At 49.8% G+C, this 23,686-nt stretch overlaps 4 non-coding genes across 4 annotated transcripts; all 4 read right to left on the bottom strand.

Moving 5' to 3' along the window:
- Positions 1–1,482: 1,482 nt before the first annotated feature.
- On the bottom strand, positions 1,483–1,554 carry TRNAC-GCA (transfer RNA cysteine (anticodon GCA)). The gene has a single exon. It is a non-coding gene; the product is annotated as a tRNA-Cys (tRNA).
- Positions 1,555–9,623: 8,069 nt separating this feature from the next.
- On the bottom strand, positions 9,624–9,695 carry TRNAC-GCA (transfer RNA cysteine (anticodon GCA)). Its single transcript has one exon. It is a non-coding gene; the product is annotated as a tRNA-Cys (tRNA).
- A 3,226-nt stretch (positions 9,696–12,921) lies between these two features.
- TRNAC-GCA (transfer RNA cysteine (anticodon GCA)) lies at positions 12,922–12,993 on the bottom strand. The gene has a single exon. It is a non-coding gene; the product is annotated as a tRNA-Cys (tRNA).
- A 9,293-nt stretch (positions 12,994–22,286) lies between these two features.
- Positions 22,287–22,358, bottom strand: TRNAC-GCA (transfer RNA cysteine (anticodon GCA)). Its single transcript has one exon. It is a non-coding gene; the product is annotated as a tRNA-Cys (tRNA).
- Between the last annotated feature and the right edge of the window lie 1,328 nt (positions 22,359–23,686).

Below are 23,686 nucleotides of genomic sequence, written 5' to 3'. Positions count from 1 at the left end.
ACAACTGCTCTCCTTGACATCCTCCTCGCCTCAGTCCATCCAGCGACATGCTCCAGGGTCTTCAGGGACATTGCTCTCCATTCCGCTCTTCCTGACATCCACCTCGCCTCAGTCCATCCATGCACCGATATCTTCCAATCCCATGAGTGGTGGTGGTGTGGGTGGGAAGGTTCCATAGGAAGAAGGTTGTTGGTGTGGAAGTGAGTGGTCCCGGTAATTGGTGTGAAGGGCTGGTGGCAGTGGTGGTAGTTGGTGTGGAGGCAGTAGTGGTAGTTGGTGTGAAGGGTTGGAGGCAATGGTGGATTGCAGAGGAGGTTTTCTTGATAAAAAAAAAAAAACAAAACAAAAAAAAGGCAAATAAAATCCCCCATCTTTTTATTTTCAACATCCCACATGCTTCGACAGACACAACACCACTTTTGGCAGATCCCCAACCTAGACTCCTCCATTCCAGGCAGTGGACCACCTTCCACGATGCCCCACAACTACACCTTCCTCCGCAACGCCCTCTAACCACTCACCTCGACAACTGCTCTCCTTGACGTCCTCCTCGCCTCAGTCCACCTTCCACGATGCCCCACAACTACACCTTCCTCCACAACTGCTCTCCTTGACATCCTCCTCGCCTCAGTCCACCTTCCACAATGCCCCACAACTACACCTTCCTCCAACCACTTACCTCGACAACTGCTCTCCTTGACATCCACCTCGCCTCAGTCCATCCATGCACCGATATCTTCCAATCCACCAGACATCCCAGGTTCTCACGATCCATCTCTTTTAACAGCTGCCATCTTCAGGGTCTTGACAGGATTCGAACTCACAACCTCTTCGCTCCAAGGTGGCTGCTCTAACCACTATGCCGTGGGAGCTGCTTGTCTGGCATATGCGGCGACCAAGGTCTTGGCCTGTTTTGGCACACAGAGCAACTGCACAGAGGAAAGGGGGGGGGGGGGACTCCAACCTAAGGTGGAGCTAGCTCTCAACTGGCTATGTCAAGATCTCTGAATGCTAAGTGGTTAGCCTTGCCACCTTACAGTGTGAAGGTGGTGGGTTCAATCTATAAATGTAACTTAGATGTAAGTTTTGTCAAACCACAAAAAGATCAAAGAGTTACATTCGTAGATCTTAAAGGGATACTCGTGTGTCAATTTTTTTTTTTTAAATTAACTGGTGCCAAAAAGTTAGACAGATTAGTAAATGACTTGTATTTAAAGCTCTTTACTCTTATCAGCTGCTTTATACTACAGAGGAAGTTGTATGGTTCTTTTCTGTCTGACCACAATGCCCCACCAAGAAAAAATTGTGCATTAGCGGGCATTTGTATTTGAACCAAGGACCTCTTGAACCTCTGCGCTCCAGGGTGGCTGCTCATCAACTGGATGAGGCGACCAAAATCTTGCAGTGTAAAGCTAGTGGGGGTCTGCTATAAACAACATATGTAGGATGTGGTTAAGCTGTAAAAAAAAGCATGCATGTGTTAGGGGGCACTCGGATTTGAACCAAGGACCTCTTGATCTGCAGTCAAATGCTCTACCACTGAGCTATACCCCCGCAACATGCAGCTCATCTGTACCTCAACATTTTTAATTTTCTGCAATAAACTACATATGTGGGATACGGTTAAGCTTGTAAAGAAAAAAAATGTGTGTTACGGGCACTCGGACCTCTTTACATGCAGTCAAATGCTCTACCACTGAGCTTCAGCCCCACAACATGTGGCTTGTTTGTACCTCAACGTTGCCTCCAGCCCTTCACACCAACTACCACCACTGCCTCCAGCCCTTCAGCCCACCACCCAGGGCCACTCACTTCCACACCAACAACCTTCTTCCTATGGCGCCTCCCCCCCACCACCACCACTACATATGTAGGATATGGTTAAGTCGTAAAGCAAAAAAATGTGTGTTAGGGGGCACTCGGATTTGAGCCAAGGACCTCTTGATCTGCAGTCAAATGCTCTACCACTGAGCTATACCCCCGCAACACATGGCTTGCCAGGGTAACCGCACAGAGGGGGGATTCGAAGCTAAGTCCGAACTAGCTCTCGGCTTGCCTGTACTATCCCAGTCAAATGTATATGAACCGGTGGGGAAAAAAATGATTTTGTCAAAACAGGCCAAGACCACAGTCATCCTTGCTAGTTTCCATGAAGCTCTCATGGTCTAGTGGTTAGAGCTGCTGCCTTGGAGCAGAGAGGTTGTGAGTTCAAGTCCTGTGAACACCCTGAAGCTCGTTTGGAGAAATTGTGGCAGCATAGTGTGGAAGCGGAGGAGTGTGTGTGTGTGTGTGTGTGAAGTGGTTGATGGTCGGGCACCCATAAGGTGTTGGAGAAGGAGCTCTGGTGTGGATGGCTGTGGTAGCTGGTATGTGAGTGTGGGTGGGAAGATTCCATAGGAAGAAGGTTGTTGGTGTGGAAGTGAGTGGTCCCGGTTCCTGGGTGGTAGTTGGTGTGAAGGGCTGGTGGCAATGGTGGTAGCTGGTGTGGAGGCAGTGGTGGTAGTTGGTGTGAAGGGCTGGAGGCAATGGTGGATTGCAGAGGAGGTTTTCGTGATATAAAAAAAAGGCAAATAAAATCCCCCATCTTTTTATTTTCAACATCCCACATGCTTCGACAGACACAACACCACTTTTGGCAGATCCCCAACCTAGAATCCTCCATTCCAGGCAGTGGACCACCTTCCACGATGCCCCACAACTACACCTTCCTCCGCAACGCCCTCTAACCACTTACTTACCTCGACAACTGCTCTCCTTGACATCCTCCTCGCCTCAGTCCATCCAGCGACATGCTCCAGGGTCTTCAGGGACATTGCTCTCCATTCCGCTCTTCCTGACATCCACCTCGCCTCAGTCCATCCATGCACCGATATCTTCCAATCCCATGAGTGGTGGTGGTGTGGGTGGGAAGGTTCCATAGGAAGAAGGTTGTTGGTGTGGAAGTGAGTGGTCCCGGTAATTGGTGTGAAGGGCTGGTGGCAGTGGTGGTAGTTGGTGTGGAGGCAGTAGTGGTAGTTGGTGTGAAGGGCTGGAGGCAATGGTGGATTGCAGAGGAGGTTTTCTTGATATAAAAAAAAAAAAAAAAAAAAAAGGCAAATAAAATCCCCCATCTTTTTATTTTCAACATCCCACATGCTTCGACAGACACAACACCACTTTTGGCAGATCCCCAACCTAGAATCCTCCATTCCAGGCAGTGGACCACCTTCCACGATGCCCCACAACTACACCTTCCTCCGCAACGCCCTCTAACCACTTACTTACCTCGACAACTGCTCTCCTTGACATCCTCCTCGCCTCAGTCCATCCAGCGACATGCTCCAGGGTCTTCAGGGACATTGCTCTCCATTCCGCTCTTCCTGACATCCACCTCGCCTCAGTCCATCCATGCACCGATATCTTCCAATCCCATGAGTGGTGGTGGTGTGGGTGGGAAGGTTCCATAGGAAGAAGGTTGTTGGTGTGGAAGTGAGTGGTCCCGGTAATTGGTGTGAAGGGCTGGTGGCAGTGGTGGTAGTTGGTGTGGAGGCAGTAGTGGTAGTTGGTGTGAAGGGTTGGAGGCAATGGTGGATTGCAGAGGAGGTTTTCTTGATAAAAAAAAAAACAAAACAAAAAAAAGGCAAATAAAATCCCCCATCTTTTTATTTTCAACATCCCACATGCTTCGACAGACACAACACCACTTTTGGCAGATCCCCAACCTAGAATCCTCCATTCCAGGCAGTGGACCACCTTCCACGATGCCCCACAACTACACCTTCCTCCGCAACGCCCTCTAACCACTCACCTCGACAACTGCTCTCCTTGACGTCCTCCTCGCCTCAGTCCACCTTCCACGATGCCCCACAACTACACCTTCCTCCAACCACTTACCTCGACAACTGCTCTCCTTGACATCCTCCTCGCCTCAGTCCACCTTCCACAATGCCCCACAACTACACCTTCCTCCAACCACTTACCTCGACAACTGCTCTCCTTGACATCCACCTCGCCTCAGTCCATCCATGCACCAATATCTTCCAATCCACCAGACATCCCAGGTTCTCACGATCCATCTCTTTTAACAGCTGCCATCTTCAGGGTCTTGACAGGATTCGAACTCACAACCTCTTCGCTCCAAGGTGGCTGCTCTAACCACTATGCCGTGGGAGCTGCTTGTCAGGCATATGCGGCGACCATGGTCTTGGCCTGTTTTGGCACACAGAGCAACTGCACAGAGGAAAAAAAAGCATGCATGTGTTAGGGGGCACTCGGATTTGTACCAAGGACCTCTTGATCTGCAGTCAAATGCTCTACCACTGAGCTATACCCCCGCAACATGCAGCTCATCTGTACCTCAACATTTTTAATTTTCTGCAATAAACTACATATGTGGGATACGGTTAAGCTTGTAAAGAAAAAAAATGTGTGTTACGGGCACTCGGACCTCTTTACATGCAGTCAAATGCTCTACCACTGAGCTTCAGCCCCACAACATGTGGCTTGTTTGTACCTCAACGTTGCCTCCAGCCCTTCACACCAACTACCACCACTGCCTCCAGCCCTTCAGCCCACCACCCAGGGCCACTCACTTCCACACCAACAACCTTCTTCCTATGGCGCCTCCCCCCCACCACCACCACTACATATGTAGGATATGGTTAAGTCGTAAAGCAAAAAAATGTGTGTTAGGGGGCACTCGGATTTGAGCCAAGGACCTCTTGATCTGCAGTCAAATGCTCTACCACTGAGCTATACCCCCGCAACACATGGCTTGCCAGGGTAACCGCACAGAGGGGGGATTCGAAGCTAAGTCCGAACTAGCTCTCGGCTTGCCTGTACTATCCCAGTCAAATGTATATGAACCGGTGGGGAAAAAAATGATTTTGTCAAAACAGGCCAAGACCACAGTCATCCTTGCTAGTTTCCATGAAGCTCTCATGGTCTAATGGTTAGAGCTGCTGCCTTGGAGCAGAGAGGTTGTGAGTTCAAGTCCTGTGAACACCCTGAAGCTCGTTTGGAGAAATTGTGGCAGCATAGTGTGGAAGCGGAGGAGTGTGTGTGTGTGTGTGTGTGTGTGTGTGTGTGTGTGTGTGTGAAGTGGTTGATGGTCGGGCACCCATAAGGTGTTGGAGAAGGAGCTCTGGTGTGGATGGCTGTGGTAGCTGGTATGTGAGTGTGGGTGGGAAGATTCCATAGGAAGAAGGTTGTTGGTGTGGAAGTGAGTGGTCCCGGTTCCTGGGTGGTAGTTGGTGTGAAGGGCTGGTGGCAATGGTGGTAGCTGGTGTGGAGGCAGTGGTGGTAGTTGGTGTGAAGGGCTGGAGGCAATGGTGGATTGCAGAGGAGGTTTTCTTGATATAAAAAAAAAAAAAAAAAGGCAAATAAAATCCCCCATCTTTTTATTTTCAACATCCCACATGCTTCTTGACATCGACCTCGCCTCAGTCCATCCATGCACCGATATCTTCCAATCCACCAGACATCCCAGGTTCTCATGATCCATCTCTTTTAACAGCTGCCATCTTCAGGGTCTTGACAGGATTCGAACTCACAACCTCTTCGCTCCAAGGCGGCTGCTCTAACCACTATGCCGTGGGAGCTGCTTGTCAGGCATATGCGGCGACCAAGGTCTTGGCCTGTTTTGGCACACAGAGCAACTGCACAGAGGAAAGGGGGGGGGGGGACTCCAACCTAAGGTGGAGCTAGCTCTCAACTGGCTATGGGAAGCCCGTTGGCTTCCTGGCTATGGTTGGGAAGATTCCATAGGAAGAAGGTTGTTGGTGTGGAAGTGAGTGGTCCCGGTTCCTGGGTGGTAGTTGGTGTGAAGGGCTGGTGGCAATGGTGGTAGCTGGTGTGGAGGCAGTGGTGGTAGTTGGTGTGAAGGGCTGGAGGCAATGGTGGATTGCAGAGGAGGTTTTCGTGATATAAAAAAAAGGCAAATAAAATCCCCCATCTTTTTATTTTCAACATCCCACATGCGCTTCGACAGACACAACACCACTTTTGGCAGATCCCCAACCTAGAATCCTCCATTCCAGGCAGTGGACCACCTTCCACGATGCCCCACAACTACACCTTCCTCCGCAACGCCCTCTAACCACTTACTTACCTCGACAACTGCTCTCCTTGACATCCTCCTCGCCTCAGTCCATCCAGCGACATGCTCCAGGGTCTTCAGGGACATTGCTCTCCATTCCGCTCTTCCTGACATCCACCTCGCCTCAGTCCATCCATGCACCGATATCTTCCAATCCCATGAGTGGTGGTGGTGTGGGTGGGAAGGTTCCATAGGAAGAAGGTTGTTGGTGTGGAAGTGAGTGGTCCCGGTAATTGGTGTGAAGGGCTGGTGGCAGTGGTGGTAGTTGGTGTGGAGGCAGTAGTGGTAGTTGGTGTGAAGGGCTGGAGGCAATGGTGGATTGCAGAGGAGGTTTTCTTGATATAAAAAAAAAAAAAAAAAAAAAAGGCAAATAAAATCCCCCATCTTTTTATTTTCAACATCCCACATGCTTCGACAGACACAACACCACTTTTGGCAGATCCCCAACCTAGAATCCTCCATTCCAGGCAGTGGACCACCTTCCACGATGCCCCACAACTACACCTTCCTCCGCAACGCCCTCTAACCACTTACTTACCTCGACAACTGCTCTCCTTGACATCCTCCTCGCCTCAGTCCATCCAGCGACATGCTCCAGGGTCTTCAGGGACATTGCTCTCCATTCCGCTCTTCCTGACATCCACCTCGCCTCAGTCCATCCATGCACCGATATCTTCCAATCCCATGAGTGGTGGTGGTGTGGGTGGGAAGGTTCCATAGGAAGAAGGTTGTTGGTGTGGAAGTGAGTGGTCCCGGTAATTGGTGTGAAGGGCTGGTGGCAGTGGTGGTAGTTGGTGTGGAGGCAGTAGTGGTAGTTGGTGTGAAGGGTTGGAGGCAATGGTGGATTGCAGAGGAGGTTTTCTTGATAAAAAAAAAAAACAAAACAAAAAAAAGGCAAATAAAATCCCCCATCTTTTTATTTTCAACATCCCACATGCTTCGACAGACACAACACCACTTTTGGCAGATCCCCAACCTAGAATCCTCCATTCCAGGCAGTGGACCACCTTCCACGATGCCCCACAACTACACCTTCCTCCGCAACGCCCTCTAACCACTCACCTCGACAACTGCTCTCCTTGACGTCCTCCTCGCCTCAGTCCACCTTCCACGATGCCCCACAACTACACCTTCCTCCAACCACTTACCTCGACAACTGCTCTCCTTGACATCCTCCTCGCCTCAGTCCACCTTCCACAATGCCCCACAACTACACCTTCCTCCAACCACTTACCTCGACAACTGCTCTCCTTGACATCCACCTCGCCTCAGTCCATCCATGCACCAATATCTTCCAATCCACCAGACATCCCAGGTTCTCACGATCCATCTCTTTTAACAGCTGCCATCTTCAGGGTCTTGACAGGATTCGAACTCACAACCTCTTCGCTCCAAGGTGGCTGCTCTAACCACTATGCCGTGGGAGCTGCTTGTCAGGCATATGCGGCGACCATGGTCTTGGCCTGTTTTGGCACACAGAGCAACTGCACAGAGGAAAAAAAAGCATGCATGTGTTAGGGGGCACTCGGATTTGTACCAAGGACCTCTTGATCTGCAGTCAAATGCTCTACCACTGAGCTATACCCCCGCAACATGCAGCTCATCTGTACCTCAACATTTTTAATTTTCTGCAATAAACTACATATGTGGGATACGGTTAAGCTTGTAAAGAAAAAAAATGTGTGTTACGGGCACTCGGACCTCTTTACATGCAGTCAAATGCTCTACCACTGAGCTTCAGCCCCACAACATGTGGCTTGTTTGTACCTCAACGTTGCCTCCAGCCCTTCACACCAACTACCACCACTGCCTCCAGCCCTTCAGCCCACCACCCAGGGCCACTCACTTCCACACCAACAACCTTCTTCCTATGGCGCCTCCCCCCCACCACCACCACTACATATGTAGGATATGGTTAAGTCGTAAAGCAAAAAAATGTGTGTTAGGGGGCACTCGGATTTGAGCCAAGGACCTCTTGATCTGCAGTCAAATGCTCTACCACTGAGCTATACCCCCGCAACACATGGCTTGCCAGGGTAACCGCACAGAGGGGGGATTCGAAGCTAAGTCCGAACTAGCTCTCGGCTTGCCTGTACTATCCCAGTCAAATGTATATGAACCGGTGGGGAAAAAAATGATTTTGTCAAAACAGGCCAAGACCACAGTCATCCTTGCTAGTTTCCATGAAGCTCTCATGGTCTAGTGGTTAGAGCTGCTGCCTTGGAGCAGAGAGGTTGTGAGTTCAAGTCCTGTGAACACCCTGAAGCTCGTTTGGAGAAATTGTGGCAGCATAGTGTGGAAGCGGAGGAGTGTGTGTGTGTGTGTGTGTGTGTGTGTGTGTGTGTGTGTGTGTGTGTGAAGTGGTTGATGGTCGGGCACCCATAAGGTGTTGGAGAAGGAGCTCTGGTGTGGATGGCTGTGGTAGCTGGTATGTGAGTGTGGGTGGGAAGATTCCATAGGAAGAAGGTTGTTGGTGTGGAAGTGAGTGGTCCCGGTTCCTGGGTGGTAGTTGGTGTGAAGGGCTGGTGGCAATGGTGGTAGCTGGTGTGGAGGCAGTGGTGGTAGTTGGTGTGAAGGGCTGGAGGCAATGGTGGATTGCAGAGGAGGTTTTCTTGATATAAAAAAAAAGGCAAATAAAATCCCCCATCTTTTTATTTTCAACATCCCACATGCTTCTTGACATCGACCTCGCCTCAGTCCATCCATGCACCGATATCTTCCAATCCACCAGACATCCCAGGTTCTCACGATCCATCTCTTTTAACAGCTGCCATCTTCAGGGTCTTGACAGGATTCGAACTCACAACCTCTTCGCTCCAAGGCGGCTGCTCTAACCACTATGCCGTGGGAGCTGCTTGTCAGGCATATGCGGCGACCAAGGTCTTGGCCTGTTTTGGCACACAGAGCAACTGCACAGAGGAAAGGGGGGGGGGGGGACTCCAACCTAAGGTGGAGCTAGCTCTCAACTGGCTATGGGAAGCCCGTTGGCTTCCTGGCTATGGTTGGGAAGATTCCATAGGAAGAAGGTTGTGGACCACCTTCCACGATGCCCCACAACTACACCTTCCTCCGCAACGCCCTCTAACCACTCACCTCGACAACTGCTCTCCTTGACGTCCTCCTCGCCTCAGTCCACCTTCCACGATGCCCCACAACTACACCTTCCTCCAACCACTTACCTCGACAACTGCTCTCCTTGACATCCTCCTCGCCTCAGTCCACCTTCCACAATGCCCCACAACTACACCTTCCTCCAACCACTTACCTCGACAACTGCTCTCCTTGACATCCACCTCGCCTCAGTCCATCCATGCACCAATATCTTCCAATCCACCAGACATCCCAGGTTCTCACGATCCATCTCTTTTAACAGCTGCCATCTTCAGGGTCTTGACAGGATTCGAACTCACAACCTCTTCGCTCCAAGGTGGCTGCTCTAACCACTATGCCGTGGGAGCTGCTTGTCAGGCATATGCGGCGACCATGGTCTTGGCCTGTTTTGGCACACAGAGCAACTGCACAGAGGAAGAAAAAGCATGCATGTGTTAGGGGGCACTCGGATTTGAACCAAGGACCTCTTGATCTGCAGTCAAATGCTCTACCACTGAGCTATACCCCCGCAACATGCAGCTCATCTGTACCTCAACATTTTTAATTTTCTGCAATAAACTACATATGTGGGATACGGTTAAGCTTGTAAAGAAAAAAAATGTGTGTTACGGGCACTCGGACCTCTTTACATGCAGTCAAATGCTCTACCACTGAGCTTCAGCCCCACAACATGTGGCTTGTTTGTACCTCAACGTTGCCTCCAGCCCTTCACACCAACTACCACCACTGCCTCCAGCCCTTCAGCCCACCACCCAGGGCCACTCACTTCCACACCAACAACCTTCTTCCTATGGCGCCTCCCCCCCACCACCACCACTACATATGTAGGATATGGTTAAGTCGTAAAGCAAAAAAATGTGTGTTAGGGGGCACTCGGATTTGAGCCAAGGACCTCTTGATCTGCAGTCAAATGCTCTACCACTGAGCTATACCCCCGCAACACATGGCTTGCCAGGGTAACCGCACAGAGGGGGGATTCGAAGCTAAGTCCGAACTAGCTCTCGGCTTGCCTGTACTATCCCAGTCAAATGTATATGAACCGGTGGGGAAAAAAATGATTTTGTCAAAACAGGCCAAGACCACAGTCATCCTTGCTAGTTTCCATGAAGCTCTCATGGTCTAGTGGTTAGAGCTGCTGCCTTGGAGCAGAGAGGTTGTGAGTTCAAGTCCTGTGAACACCCTGAAGCTCGTTTGGAGAAATTGTGGCAGCATAGTGTGGAAGCGGAGGAGTGTGTGTGTGTGTGTGTGTGTGTGTGTGTGTGTGTGTGTGTGTGTGTGTAGTGGTTGATGGTCGGGCACCCATAAGGTGTTGGAGAAGGAGCTCTGGTGTGGATGGCTGTGGTAGCTGGTATGTGAGTGTGGGTGGGAAGATTCCATAGGAAGAAGGTTGTTGGTGTGGAAGTGAGTGGTCCCGGTTCCTGGGTGGTAGTTGGTGTGAAGGGCTGGTGGCAATGGTGGTAGCTGGTGTGGAGGCAGTGGTGGTAGTTGGTGTGAAGGGCTGGAGGCAATGGTGGATTGCAGAGGAGGTTTTCGTGATATAAAAAAAAGGCAAATAAAATCCCCCATCTTTTTATTTTCAACATCCCACATGCTTCGACAGACACAACACCACTTTTGGCAGATCCCCAACCTAGAATCCTCCATTCCAGGCAGTGGACCACCTTCCACGATGCCCCACAACTACACCTTCCTCCGCAACGCCCTCTAACCACTTACTTACCTCGACAACTGCTCTCCTTGACATCCTCCTCGCCTCAGTCCATCCAGCGACATGCTCCAGGGTCTTCAGGGACATTGCTCTCCATTCCGCTCTTCCTGACATCCACCTCGCCTCAGTCCATCCATGCACCGATATCTTCCAATCCCATGAGTGGTGGTGGTGTGGGTGGGAAGGTTCCATAGGAAGAAGGTTGTTGGTGTGGAAGTGAGTGGTCCCGGTAATTGGTGTGAAGGGCTGGTGGCAGTGGTGGTAGTTGGTGTGGAGGCAGTAGTGGTAGTTGGTGTGAAGGGCTGGAGGCAATGGTGGATTGCAGAGGAGGTTTTCTTGATATAAAAAAAAAAAAAAAAAAAAAAGGCAAATAAAATCCCCCATCTTTTTATTTTCAACATCCCACATGCTTCGACAGACACAACACCACTTTTGGCAGATCCCCAACCTAGAATCCTCCATTCCAGGCAGTGGACCACCTTCCACGATGCCCCACAACTACACCTTCCTCCGCAACGCCCTCTAACCACTTACTTACCTCGACAACTGCTCTCCTTGACATCCTCCTCGCCTCAGTCCATCCAGCGACATGCTCCAGGGTCTTCAGGGACATTGCTCTCCATTCCGCTCTTCCTGACATCCACCTCGCCTCAGTCCATCCATGCACCGATATCTTCCAATCCCATGAGTGGTGGTGGTGTGGGTGGGAAGGTTCCATAGGAAGAAGGTTGTTGGTGTGGAAGTGAGTGGTCCCGGTAATTGGTGTGAAGGGCTGGTGGCAGTGGTGGTAGTTGGTGTGGAGGCAGTAGTGGTAGTTGGTGTGAAGGGTTGGAGGCAATGGTGGATTGCAGAGGAGGTTTTCTTGATAAAAAAAAAAAAAAAAACAAAAAAAAGGCAAATAAAATCCCCCATCTTTTTATTTTCAACATCCCACATGCTTCGACAGACACAACACCACTTTTGGCAGATCCCCAACCTAGAATCCTCCATTCCAGGCAGTGGACCACCTTCCACGATGCCCCACAACTACACCTTCCTCCGCAACGCCCTCTAACCACTCACCTCGACAACTGCTCTCCTTGACGTCCTCCTCGCCTCAGTCCACCTTCCACGATGCCCCACAACTACACCTTCCTCCACAACTGCTCTCCTTGACATCCTCCTCGCCTCAGTCCACCTTCCACAATGCCCCACAACTACACCTTCCTCCAACCACTTACCTCGACAACTGCTCTCCTTGACATCCACCTCGCCTCAGTCCATCCATGCACCGATATCTTCCAATCCACCAGACATCCCAGGTTCTCACGATCCATCTATTTTAACAGCTGCCATCTTCAGGGTCTTGACAGGATTCGAACTCACAACCTCTTCGCTCCAAGGTGGCTGCTCTAACCACTATGCCGTGGGAGCTGCTTGTCTGGCATATGCGGCGACCAAGGTCTTGGCCTGTTTTGGCACACAGAGCAACTGCACAGAGGAAAGGGGGGGGGGGGGGGGACTCCAACCTAAGGTGGAGCTAGCTCTCAACTGGCTATGTCAAGATCTCTGAATGCTAAGTGGTTAGCCTTGCCACCTTACAGTGTGAAGGTGGTGGGTTCAATCTATAAATGTAACTTAGATGTAAGTTTTGTCAAACCACAAAAAGATCAAAGAGTTACATTCGTAGATCTTAAAGGGATACTCGTGTGTCAATTTTTTTTTTTTAAATTAACTGGTGCCAAAAAGTTAGACAGATTAGTAAATGACTTGTATTTAAAGCTCTTTACTCTTATCAGCTGCTTTATACTACAGAGGAAGTTGTATGGTTCTTTTCTGTCTGACCACAATGCCCCACCAAGAAAAAATTGTGCATTAGCGGGCATTTGTATTTGAACCAAGGACCTCTTGAACCTCTGCGCTCCAGGGTGGCTGCTCATCAACTGGATGAGGCGACCAAAATCTTGCAGTGTAAAGCTAGTGGGGGTCTGCTATAAACAACATATGTAGGATGTGGTTAAGCTGTAAAAAAAAGCATGCATGTGTTAGGGGGCACTCGGATTTGAACCAAGGACCTCTTGATCTGCAGTCAAATGCTCTACCACTGAGCTATACCCCCGCAACATGCAGCTCATCTGTACCTCAACATTTTTAATTTTCTGCAATAAACTACATATGTGGGATACGGTTAAGCTTGTAAAGAAAAAATATGTGTGTTACGGGCACTCGGACCTCTTTACATGCAGTCAAATGCTCTACCACTGAGCTTCAGCCCCACAACATGTGGCTTGTTTGTACCTCAACGTTGCCTCCAGCCCTTCACACCAACTACCACCACTGCCTCCAGCCCTTCAGCCCACCACCCAGGGCCACTCACTTCCACACCAACAACCTTCTTCCTATGGCGCCTCCCCCCCACCACCACCACTACATATGTAGGATATGGTTAAGTCGTAAAGCAAAAAAATGTGTGTTAGGGGGCACTCGGATTTGAGCCAAGGACCTCTTGATCTGCAGTCAAATGCTCTACCACTGAGCTATACCCCCGCAACACATGGCTTGCCAGGGTAACCGCACAGAGGGGGGATTCGAAGCTAAGTCCGAACTAGCTCTCGGCTTGCCTGTACTATCCCAGTCAAATGTATATGAACCGGTGGGGAAAAAAATGATTTTGTCAAAACAGGCCAAGACCACAGTCATCCTTGCTAGTTTCCATGAAGCTCTCATGGTCTAGTGGTTAGAGCTGCTGCCTTGGAGCAGAGAGGTTGTGAGTTCAAGTCCTGTGAACACCCTGAAGCTCGTTTGGAGAAATTGTGGCAGCATAGTGTGGAAGCGGAGGAGTGTGTGTGTGTGTGTGTGTGTGAAGTGGTTGATGGTCGGGCACCCATAAGGTGTTGGAGAAGGAGCTCTGGTGTGGATGGCTGTGGTAGCTGGTATGTGAGTGTGGGTGGGAAGATTCCATAGGAAGAAGGTTGTTGGTGTGGAAGTGAGTGGTCCCGGTTCCTGGGTGGTAGTTGGTGTGAAGGGCTGGTGGCAATGGTGGTAGCTGGTGTGGAGGCAGTGGTGGTAGTTGGTGTGAAGGGCTGGAGGCAATGGTGGATTGCAGAGGAGGTTTTCGTGATATAAAAAAAAGGCAAATAAAATCCCCCATCTTTTTATTTTCAACATCCCACATGCTTCGACAGACACAACACCACTTTTGGCAGATCCCCAACCTAGAATCCTCCATTCCAGGCAGTGGACCACCTTCCACGATGCCCCACAACTACACCTTCCTCCGCAACGCCCTCTAACCACTTACTTACCTCGACAACTGCTCTCCTTGACATCCTCCTCGCCTCAGTCCATCCAGCGACATGCTCCAGGGTCTTCAGGGACATTGCTCTCCATTCCGCTCTTCCTGACATCCACCTCGCCTCAGTCCATCCATGCACCGATATCTTCCAATCCCATGAGTGGTGGTGGTGTGGGTGGGAAGGTTCCATAGGAAGAAGGTTGTTGGTGTGGAAGTGAGTGGTCCCGGTAATTGGTGTGAAGGGCTGGTGGCAGTGGTGGTAGTTGGTGTGGAGGCAGTAGTGGTAGTTGGTGTGAAGGGCTGGAGGCAATGGTGGATTGCAGAGGAGGTTTTCTTGATATAAAAAAAAAAAAAAAAAAAAAAAAGGCAAATAAAATCCCCCATCTTTTTATTTTCAACATCCCACATGCTTCGACAGACACAACACCACTTTTGGCAGATCCCCAACCTAGAATCCTCCATTCCAGGCAGTGGACCACCTTCCACGATGCCCCACAACTACACCTTCCTCCGCAACACCCTCTAACCACTTACTTACCTCGACAACTGCTCTCCTTGACATCCTCCTCGCCTCAGTCCATCCAGCGACATGCTCCAGGGTCTTCAGGGACATTGCTCTCCATTCCGCTCTTCCTGACATCCACCTCGCCTCAGTCCATCCATGCACCGATATCTTCCAATCCCATGAGTGGTGGTGGTGTGGGTGGGAAGGTTCCATAGGAAGAAGGTTGTTGGTGTGGAAGTGAGTGGTCCCGGTAATTGGTGTGAAGGGCTGGTGGCAGTGGTGGTAGTTGGTGTGGAGGCAGTAGTGGTAGTTGGTGTGAAGGGTTGGAGGCAATGGTGGATTGCAGAGGAGGTTTTCTTGATAAAAAAAAAAAACAAAACAAAAAAAAGGCAAATAAAATCCCCCATCTTTTTATTTTCAACATCCCACATGCTTCGACAGACACAACACCACTTTTGGCAGATCCCCAACCTAGAATCCTCCATTCCAGGCAGTGGACCACCTTCCACGATGCCCCACAACTACACCTTCCTCCGCAACGCCCTCTAACCACTCACCTCGACAACTGCTCTCCTTGACGTCCTCCTCGCCTCAGTCCACCTTCCACGATGCCCCACAACTACACCTTCCTCCAACCACTTACCTCGACAACTGCTCTCCTTGACATCCTCCTCGCCTCAGTCCACCTTCCACAATGCCCCACAACTACACCTTCCTCCAACCACTTACCTCGACAACTGCTCTCCTTGACATCCACCTCGCCTCAGTCCATCCATGCACCAATATCTTCCAATCCACCAGACATCCCAGGTTCTCACGATCCATCTCTTTTAACAGCTGCCATCTTCAGGGTCTTGACAGGATTCGAACTCACAACCTCTTCGCTCCAAGGTGGCTGCTCTAACCACTATGCCGTGGGAGCTGCTTGTCAGGCATATGCGGCGACCATGGTCTTGGCCTGTTTTGGCACACAGAGCAACTGCACAGAGGAAAAAAAAGCATGCATGTGTTAGGGGGCACTCGGATTTGTACCAAGGACCTCTTGATCTGCAGTCAAATGCTCTACCACTGAGCTATACCCCCGCAACATGCAGCTCATCTGTACCTCAACATTTTTAATTTTCTGCAATAAACTACATATGTGGGATACGGTTAAGCTTGTAAAGAAAAAAAATGTGTGTTACGGGCACTCGGACCTCTTTACATGCAGTCAAATGCTCTACCACTGAGCTTCAGCCCCACAACATGTGGCTTGTTTGTACCTCAACGTTGCCTCCAGCCCTTCACACCAACTACCACCACTGCCTCCAGCCCTTCAGCCCACCACCCAGGGCCACTCACTTCCACACCAACAACCTTCTTCCTATGGCGCCTCCCCCCCACCACCACCACTACATATGTAGGATATGGTTAAGTCGTAAAGCAAAAAAATGTGTGTTAGGGGGCACTCGGATTTGAGCCAAGGACCTCTTGATCTGCAGTCAAATGCTCTACCACTGAGCTATACCCCCGCAACACATGGCTTGCCAGGGTAACCGCACAGAGGGGGGATTCGAAGCTAAGTCCGAACTAGCTCTCGGCTTGCCTGTACTATCCCAGTCAAATGTATATGAACCGGTGGGGAAAAAAATGATTTTGTCAAAACAGGCCAAGACCACAGTCATCCTTGCTAGTTTCCATGAAGCTCTCATGGTCTAGTGGTTAGAGCTGCTGCCTTGGAGCAGAGAGGTTGTGAGTTCAAGTCCTGTGAACACCCTGAAGCTCGTTTGGAGAAATTGTGGCAGCATAGTGTGGAAGCGGAGGAGTGTGTGTGTGTGTGTGTGTGTGTGTGTGTGTGAAGTGGTTGATGGTCGGGCACCCATAAGGTGTTGGAGAAGGAGCTCTGGTGTGGATGGCTGTGGTAGCTGGTATGTGAGTGTGGGTGGGAAGATTCCATAGGAAGAAGGTTGTTGGTGTGGAAGTGAGTGGTCCCGGTTCCTGGGTGGTAGTTGGTGTGAAGGGCTGGTGGCAATGGTGGTAGCTGGTGTGGAGGCAGTGGTGGTAGTTGGTGTGAAGGGCTGGAGGCAATGGTGGATTGCAGAGGAGGTTTTCGTGATATAAAAAAAAGGCAAATAAAATCCCCCATCTTTTTATTTTCAACATCCCACATGCTTCGACAGACACAACACCACTTTTGGCAGATCCCCAACCTAGAATCCTCCATTCCAGGCAGTGGACCACCTTCCACGATGCCCCACAACTACACCTTCCTCCGCAACGCCCTCTAACCACTTACTTACCTCGACAACTGCTCTCCTTGACATCCTCCTCGCCTCAGTCCATCCAGCGACATGCTCCAGGGTCTTCAGGGACATTGCTCTCCATTCCGCTCTTCCTGACATCCACCTCGCCTCAGTCCATCCATGCACCGATATCTTCCAATCCCATGAGTGGTGGTGGTGTGGGTGGGAAGGTTCCATAGGAAGAAGGTTGTTGGTGTGGAAGTGAGTGGTCCCGGTAATTGGTGTGAAGGGCTGGTGGCAGTGGTGGTAGTTGGTGTGGAGGCAGTAGTGGTAGTTGGTGTGAAGGGCTGGAGGCAATGGTGGATTGCAGAGGAGGTTTTCTTGATATAAAAAAAAAAAAAAAAAAAAAAGGCAAATAAAATCCCCCATCTTTTTATTTTCAACATCCCACATGCTTCGACAGACACAACACCACTTTTGGCAGATCCCCAACCTAGAATCCTCCATTCCAGGCAGTGGACCACCTTCCACGATGCCCCACAACTACACCTTCCTCCGCAACGCCCTCTAACCACTTACTTACCTCGACAACTGCTCTCCTTGACATCCTCCTCGCCTCAGTCCATCCAGCGACATGCTCCAGGGTCTTCAGGGACATTGCTCTCCATTCCGCTCTTCCTGACATCCACCTCGCCTCAGTCCATCCATGCACCGATATCTTCCAATCCCATGAGTGGTGGTGGTGTGGGTGGGAAGGTTCCATAGGAAGAAGGTTGTTGGTGTGGAAGTGAGTGGTCCCGGTAATTGGTGTGAAGGGCTGGTGGCAGTGGTGGTAGTTGGTGTGGAGGCAGTAGTGGTAGTTGGTGTGAAGGGTTGGAGGCAATGGTGGATTGCAGAGGAGGTTTTCTTGATAAAAAAAAAAAAAAAAAAAAAAAAAAGGCAAATAAAATCCCCCATCTTTTTATTTTCAACATCCCACATGCTTCGACAGACACAACACCACTTTTGGCAGATCCCCAACCTAGAATCCTCCATTCCAGGCAGTGGACCACCTTCCACGATGCCCCACAACTACACCTTCCTCCGCAACGCCCTCTAACCACTCACCTCGACAACTGCTCTCCTTGACGTCCTCCTCGCCTCAGTCCACCTTCCACGATGCCCCACAACTACACCTTCCTCCAACCACTTACCTCGACAACTGCTCTCCTTGACATCCTCCTCGCCTCAGTCCACCTTCCACAATGCCCCACAACTACACCTTCCTCCAACCACTTACCTCGACAACTGCTCTCCTTGACATCCACCTCGCCTCAGTCCATCCATGCACCAATATCTTCCAATCCACCAGACATCCCAGGTTCTCACGATCCATCTCTTTTAACAGCTGCCATCTTCAGGGTCTTGACAGGATTCGAACTCACAACCTCTTCGCTCCAAGGTGGCTGCTCTAACCACTATGCCGTGGGAGCTGCTTGTCAGGCATATGCGGCGACCATGGTCTTGGCCTGTTTTGGCACACAGAGCAACTGCACAGAGGAAAAAAAAGCATGCATGTGTTAGGGGGCACTCGGATTTGTACCAAGGACCTCTTGATCTGCAGTCAAATGCTCTACCACTGAGCTATACCCCCGCAACATGCAGCTCATCTGTACCTCAACATTTTTAATTTTCTGCAATAAACTACATATGTGGGATACGGTTAAGCTTGTAAAGAAAAAAAATGTGTGTTACGGGCACTCGGACCTCTTTACATGCAGTCAAATGCTCTACCACTGAGCTTCAGCCCCACAACATGTGGCTTGTTTGTACCTCAACGTTGCCTCCAGCCCTTCACACCAACTACCACCACTGCCTCCAGCCCTTCAGCCCACCACCCAGGGCCACTCACTTCCACACCAACAACCTTCTTCCTATGGCGCCTCCCCCCCACCACCACCACTACATATGTAGGATATGGTTAAGTCGTAAAGCAAAAAAATGTGTGTTAGGGGGCACTCGGATTTGAGCCAAGGACCTCTTGATCTGCAGTCAAATGCTCTACCACTGAGCTATACCCCCGCAACACATGGCTTGCCAGGGTAACCGCACAGAGGGGGGATTCGAAGCTAAGTCCGAACTAGCTCTCGGCTTGCCTGTACTATCCCAGTCAAATGTATATGAACCGGTGGGGAAAAAAATGATTTTGTCAAAACAGGCCAAGACCACAGTCATCCTTGCTAGTTTCCATGAAGCTCTCATGGTCTAGTGGTTAGAGCTGCTGCCTTGGAGCAGAGAGGTTGTGAGTTCAAGTCCTGTGAACACCCTGAAGCTCGTTTGGAGAAATTGTGGCAGCATAGTGTGGAAGCGGAGGAGTGTGTGTGTGTGTGTGTGTGTGAAGTGGTTGATGGTCGGGCACCCATAAGGTGTTGGAGAAGGAGCTCTGGTGTGGATGGCTGTGGTAGCTGGTATGTGAGTGTGGGTGGGAAGATTCCATAGGAAGAAGGTTGTTGGTGTGGAAGTGAGTGGTCCCGGTTCCTGGGTGGTAGTTGGTGTGAAGGGCTGGTGGCAATGGTGGTAGCTGGTGTGGAGGCAGTGGTGGTAGTTGGTGTGAAGGGCTGGAGGCAATGGTGGATTGCAGAGGAGGTTTTCTTGATATAAAAAAAAAAAAAAAAAAGGCAAATAAAATCCCCCATCTTTTTATTTTCAACATCCCACATGCTTCTTGACATCGACCTCGCCTCAGTCCATCCATGCACCGATATCTTCCAATCCACCAGACATCCCAGGTTCTCACGATCCATCTCTTTTAACAGCTGCCATCTTCAGGGTCTTGACAGGATTCGAACTCACAACCTCTTCGCTCCAAGGCGGCTGCTCTAACCACTATGCCATGGGAGCTGCTTGTCAGGCATATGCGGCGACCAAGGTCTTGGCCTGTTTTGGCACACAGAGCAACTGCACAGAGGAAAGGGGGGGGGGGGACTCCAACCTAAGGTGGAGCTAGCTCTCAACTGGCTATGGGAAGCCCGTTGGCTTCCTGGCTATGGCTGGGAAGATTCCATAGGAAGAAGGTTGTTGGTGTGGAAGTGAGTGGTCCCGGTTCCTGGGTGGTAGTTGGTGTGAAGGGCTGGTGGCAATGGTGGTAGCTGGTGTGGAGGCAGTGGTGGTAGTTGGTGTGAAGGGCTGGAGGCAATGGTGGATTGCAGAGGAGGTTTTCGTGATATAAAAAAAAGGCAAATAAAATCCCCCATCTTTTTATTTTCAACATCCCACATGCTTCGACAGACACAACACCACTTTTGGCAGATCCCCAACCTAGAATCCTCCATTCCAGGCAGTGGACCACCTTCCACGATGCCCCACAACTACACCTTCCTCCGCAACGCCCTCTAACCACTTACTTACCTCGACAACTGCTCTCCTTGACATCCTCCTCGCCTCAGTCCATCCAGCGACATGCTCCAGGGTCTTCAGGGACATTGCTCTCCATTCCGCTCTTCCTGACATCCACCTCGCCTCAGTCCATCCATGCACCGATATCTTCCAATCCCATGAGTGGTGGTGGTGTGGGTGGGAAGGTTCCATAGGAAGAAGGTTGTTGGTGTGGAAGTGAGTGGTCCCGGTAATTGGTGTGAAGGGCTGGTGGCAGTGGTGGTAGTTGGTGTGGAGGCAGTAGTGGTAGTTGGTGTGAAGGGCTGGAGGCAATGGTGGATTGCAGAGGAGGTTTTCTTGATATAAAAAAAAAAAAAGGCAAATAAAATCCCCCATCTTTTTATTTTCAACATCCCACATGCTTCGACAGACACAACACCACTTTTGGCAGATCCCCAACCTAGAATCCTCCATTCCAGGCAGTGGACCACCTTCCACGATGCCCCACAACTACACCTTCCTCCGCAACGCCCTCTAACCACTTACTTACCTCGACAACTGCTCTCCTTGACATCCTCCTCGCCTCAGTCCATCCAGCGACATGCTCCAGGGTCTTCAGGGACATTGCTCTCCATTCCGCTCTTCCTGACATCCACCTCGCCTCAGTCCATCCATGCACCGATATCTTCCAATCCCATGAGTGGTGGTGGTGTGGGTGGGAAGGTTCCATAGGAAGAAGGTTGTTGGTGTGGAAGTGAGTGGTCCCGGTAATTGGTGTGAAGGGCTGGTGGCAGTGGTGGTAGTTGGTGTGGAGGCAGTAGTGGTAGTTGGTGTGAAGGGTTGGAGGCAATGGTGGATTGCAGAGGAGGTTTTCTTGATAAAAAAAAAAAACAAAACAAAAAAAAGGCAAATAAAATCCCCCATCTTTTTATTTTCAACATCCCACATGCTTCGACAGACACAACACCACTTTTGGCAGATCCCCAACCTAGACTCCTCCATTCCAGGCAGTGGACCACCTTCCACGATGCCCCACAACTACACCTTCCTCCGCAACGCCCTCTAACCACTCACCTCGACAACTGCTCTCCTTGACGTCCTCCTCGCCTCAGTCCACCTTCCACGATGCCCCACAACTACACCTTCCTCCACAACTGCTCTCCTTGACATCCTCCTCGCCTCAGTCCACCTTCCACAATGCCCCACAACTACACCTTCCTCCAACCACTTACCTCGACAACTGCTCTCCTTGACATCCACCTCGCCTCAGTCCATCCATGCACCGATATCTTCCAATCCACCAGACATCCCAGGTTCTCACGATCCATCTCTTTTAACAGCTGCCATCTTCAGGGTCTTGACAGGATTCGAACTCACAACCTCTTCGCTCCAAGGTGGCTGCTCTAACCACTATGCCGTGGGAGCTGCTTGTCTGGCATATGCGGCGACCAAGGTCTTGGCCTGTTTTGGCACACAGAGCAACTGCACAGAGGAAAGGGGGGGGGGAGGGACTCCAACCTAAGGTGGAGCTAGCTCTCAACTGGCTATGTCAAGATCTCTGAATGCTAAGTGGTTAGCCTTGCCACCTTACAGTGTGAAGGTGGTGGGTTCAATCTATAAATGTAACTTAGATGTAAGTTTTGTCAAACCACAAAAAGATCAAAGAGTTACATTCGTAGATCTTAAAGGGATACTCGTGTGTCAATTTTTTTTTTTTAAATTAACTGGTGCCAAAAAGTTAGACAGATTAGTAAATGACTTGTATTTAAAGCTCTTTACTCTTATCAGCTGCTTTATACTACAGAGGAAGTTGTATGGTTCTTTTCTGTCTGACCACAATGCCCCACCAAGAAAAAATTGTGCATTAGCGGGCATTTGTATTTGAACCAAGGACCTCTTGAACCTCTGCGCTCCAGGGTGGCTGCTCATCAACTGGATGAGGCGACCAAAATCTTGCAGTGTAAAGCTAGTGGGGGTCTGCTATAAACAACATATGTAGGATGTGGTTAAGCTGTAAAAAAAAGCATGCATGTGTTAGGGGGCACTCGGATTTGAACCAAGGACCTCTTGATCTGCAGTCAAATGCTCTACCACTGAGCTATACCCCCGCAACATGCAGCTCATCTGTACCTCAACATTTTTAATTTTCTGCAATAAACTACATATGTGGGATACGGTTAAGCTTGTAAAGAAAAAAAATGTGTGTTACGGGCACTCGGACCTCTTTACATGCAGTCAAATGCTCTACCACTGAGCTTCAGCCCCACAACATGTGGCTTGTTTGTACCTCAACGTTGCCTCCAGCCCTTCACACCAACTACCACCACTGCCTCCAGCCCTTCAGCCCACCACCCAGGGCCACTCACTTCCACACCAACAACCTTCTTCCTATGGCGCCTCCCCCCCACCACCACCACTACATATGTAGGATATGGTTAAGTCGTAAAGCAAAAAAATGTGTGTTAGGGGGCACTCGGATTTGAGCCAAGGACCTCTTGATCTGCAGTCAAATGCTCTACCACTGAGCTATACCCCCGCAACACATGGCTTGCCAGGGTAACCGCACAGAGGGGGGATTCGAAGCTAAGTCCGAACTAGCTCTCGGCTTGCCTGTACTATCCCAGTCAAATGTATATGAACCGGTGGGGAAAAAAATGATTTTGTCAAAACAGGCCAAGACCACAGTCATCCTTGCTAGTTTCCATGAAGCTCTCATGGTCTAGTGGTTAGAGCTGCTGCCTTGGAGCAGAGAGGTTGTGAGTCTAAGCACAGTGAAGAAGCTCATGTAGTATACATTTACACTGTCTAGAGGTTAAATTGTTTTAGTTAATCTGGTCATGTGCCATCATATATTAGTTTTCCCAGACTGCAATGATATTTTCTGTGCCACAGAGGTAGATCACTCTTGCTTTGGCCAATTTTCTCTTTTGTGAATTGAGAAAGGAATGGTTATTCTGCATTTGGGTACACTCCAAATCAAATATACCAAAATAAAGTGTTTTATTAAGATTTGCTTTTTGCTATCATGAAAATAACATGTTAATATATGTTAATGTTAAAAAAAAATTATCTGCCCCATATGTTTCACATTTCTTGGGTTCAAGTTAATTAGCAAGGCAACTGCTTCTGTTCCATCAATTTGTCTTTCTTGATATGTAGAATTAGTATGGGGAAGGCACTTGTGCAGGGGCAGGCACGGTGCATTCACTTGTCTAAGTGTTAGCTTGTCAAAGTGTTGTTGCAGTTAAACTCGGCAGTTAGACAAGGCAAAGACAAGAATCCTTTTAATCAACTTTTCTTGCTCTTCAACTGACTACTCTTTCAGGTCTCAACTTTAACATATACATTGATATCTTCAAGGTGTTGAATTTATACATCGCTTGAAAAGTAAGTAGCGAAATACCATGGTTAAACAAAATTACTGTGTGCAATAGGG

This window comes from Hyla sarda, chromosome 2 (genome assembly GCF_029499605.1).
Source record: "Hyla sarda isolate aHylSar1 chromosome 2, aHylSar1.hap1, whole genome shotgun sequence".
Taxonomy (NCBI): domain Eukaryota; kingdom Metazoa; phylum Chordata; class Amphibia; order Anura; family Hylidae; genus Hyla; species Hyla sarda.
This window is presented reverse-complemented; position numbering and strand designations above follow the sequence as displayed.